The 2815-nt window shown below is 37.1% G+C and overlaps 1 protein-coding gene across 1 annotated transcript in view; it reads right to left on the bottom strand.

The window, feature by feature from the left end:
• Nucleotides 1-246: 246 nt before the first annotated feature.
• LOC101864566 overlaps nt 247-2815 on the bottom strand; it is a 10536-nt gene continuing 7967 nt past the window's right edge. Inside the window, exon 3 of the mRNA XM_005109914.3 lies at nt 247-2815. This exon is cut by the window's right edge and continues 2038 nt beyond it. The gene's annotated coding sequence lies outside the window, so the exon portion shown is untranslated.

Below are 2815 nucleotides of genomic sequence, written 5' to 3'. Positions count from 1 at the left end.
TTTCTGGCCGTTTCAAGGTGCTTAGACCATGAGGTCGGAAAACAAAAGAAATGTATCTGCTGTATCAAAATCGTAAGATATTCGAAGAAATGCATTCGAAAATGCTTGACATATATAGTAAAAATCAACACTTTTTATGTCAGATTTCTCAGAACCAGGTACTGAGCGGTGAGCAGATAAAATATTGTAATTCTAAAGTTGGTCTAGAGAAAAGCTTACACATACATAATAAGAAAAGAAGACAAATTGTAGTCACGTCATCTTTTATTCCTTTCCCACAATGCAACAATAATGATAATAAAATTACAGACAAAACATCGAGACTGGACATACAGCCTGAAAAATGCTAAGATACTTTTTAAAAACGTGTTAAGACCAAATAAATCATAATAAGTGTTTGTTTAGTTCATTTTGTTGTTTTTAGTTTTAGAAAGAGTTTTGCGGCACTTGCAACACGAAAAGATCGTATAAATGCCGACGATTTGAGGAGTTACTAGATCTAGAGAGACACATACGAGGAAAAAGGAGGGGAAATAAAGACAACAACAACAACAACAAAAACAACAACAACAACCATTCGTATTATCTATGTTCTGAACTAATGAGAGTTTAAAAAAACAACAACAATTCTATAGAATCTGGATCACAAGACTTCAAATGTTGCTATTGAAAACAGGGAAAAACCACAACATTTTACATACTTAAGTAGCAGTTTCAGGTTTACATTCAGTTTTTAAGTACAATGTACAATGAACAATGATTGATGCACTTACTTTGCATGATTTAAAAAAGTGAAATGATTAAAGGTCTCTGGATCCCCCACCCTGTCAATATGCTTAAAGTAAAGCGTATTTCACGTTGACGACATAACGACTGATATGTGGCCTTTCGGGGAGCTTACATTTTTAGTAAGAGTTTTACGGCACTTGGTGCTCAATAATGTCACGTGGGTCCAGAAGATTAGAGGGGTTACCCGAGAGTAACAGACACAAAAAAAGAGGAGAGATCAGGACGATTGAATGTCTATATGAAAGAAGGAGCAAACCTACTCAAAAGCACCAGATAACCACCCACTTTCTTAGAGTGGCGACTGCAGAAACCAGAGCAAGTAAGTTCTAATTGGCGGGTGAGGGTTTGCAAATGTACGTTCACCGAAATATTTCTATGAGTGCCTATTATGTTAATACCGATCCTGAAATATAATTTGTGTAATATGTGTATGCAAACAGACAAAAAGTAGAGATACATAGGCGTCAGTGATGTAGTACACTACGTAGGTTCTTCTCCGTTGCTCGCAGCCGACATGAGTTCGATTCCGAGTGGGGGAAATTTTTATCTTTGCTATGTCCCACCCAGCCAGGGATGGAATTGAATGGCAGGGTTAGGGTCGAAACAACCCATCTCCTATTGTATCTAAACTGTACCTATTTTACTATAAGTTATATCTATGATTGTTTATGGTTTTCATCTCACTTGTGTCGGTGGGAAGTGTACAGCATTTGCAATCAACCAATTACGAAGACAATTCTTACAACAGAAAAGACATTCAATCGAAGACGTTCCAAAATTAACCCCAAAAAAAGTATTTAAACCCCCCCCCAGCAGAAACCGATTACAAATGCATTAAATTTCTAGTGATTGAGATGTCCATAGTTATTGTAATTTCATACGATTTACAAGACAGAGTCATGATAAAGGTTAACTTCAGCCCCCAATCCTAACATCTACACCCATCGTGACGACCACAACCTACTGTTTCCTGTTCAAGAGGTATTTGCAAGCCCTCTATAACCCCCGCGACGACCACAAATGTTGTGCAGTCTTTGAAATAGAGGTGCTCAACTTTGCTTTTACCAAAAACAAAAAGTACGTGTTTACTCACAACTAGTTTCCACTTATCAAACACATAAAATACATCAAAATGTTCAAGTAAGAAGTATCGATAAATAACAGTTAAAATATTTTCCTGAGCATTGACACGTATAAGTATCGATAAATAACAGTTCAAATCATTTTCTGAGCATCTACTTGTTGGAATTGGAAGTGTCGATAAATAACAGTTCAAATTTTTCCTAAGCATCAACACTAAAATTGTCCTCCAAGATCAACAAAAGTTAGACAAGATTGGCTACCTACAGCCAGTCGGAAACTCCATTAGCTCAATGAAGACGTGCGTCCAGGTCATTCGACAACACTTTACGAGCGCTGTTTTGGAGCACCTTAAAAAAGAAGCATAACTTACAATGCAGTTTTATGTTCTTAATGTGAAACTTAAAATCGACCTATCTCACCTTGGTATGCATCATTTAACTATGTAAATTCACGTTCAGCGAAGACTGGCCTATAACTGTAAAGTGTGTTTTCAGGAGTGAAGCTTCCGTTTTAAAAATAAAGTTTAACCCCCTAAATCTTCGCGTATCTCAACTTTCACAGTGAGTGGAGGTTGCGCACTATGTCAAGGATTTTGAAGTGGTTGGCCCCACTTTACCGACACGGACTCTCCTTCAATAACTCATCTATGAGGTCCTTGTAATTGCCAGATCAGCCTTGAATTTGTAGAGGCGAATTAATAACCAACGGAATAGGCAGTATGTTGGATTTTATCTTGTATGCGTTATCTCCTTCTTCCTTTTGATTGACACACTATCCATATGTATGACCATAATACTTCAGTTACTGACAAGCATGTCGAATCGTTGAACTCATTGTAGACTTGTATTCTAGTCATTCCATAACCTTTGAAGACACGCCTTTATGAGGTACTTGAAAAAGAACTCTTCGCTATTTACACAGATTTTTCAATTCTGTTTTCCTA

This window comes from Aplysia californica, unplaced genomic scaffold (assembly GCF_000002075.1).
Source record: "Aplysia californica isolate F4 #8 unplaced genomic scaffold, AplCal3.0 scaffold00829, whole genome shotgun sequence".
In the NCBI taxonomy this organism is placed as follows: domain Eukaryota; kingdom Metazoa; phylum Mollusca; class Gastropoda; order Aplysiida; family Aplysiidae; genus Aplysia; species Aplysia californica.
Note: the sequence above shows the minus strand (reverse complement) of the source record. Positions and strands in the feature narration are given on the sequence as shown.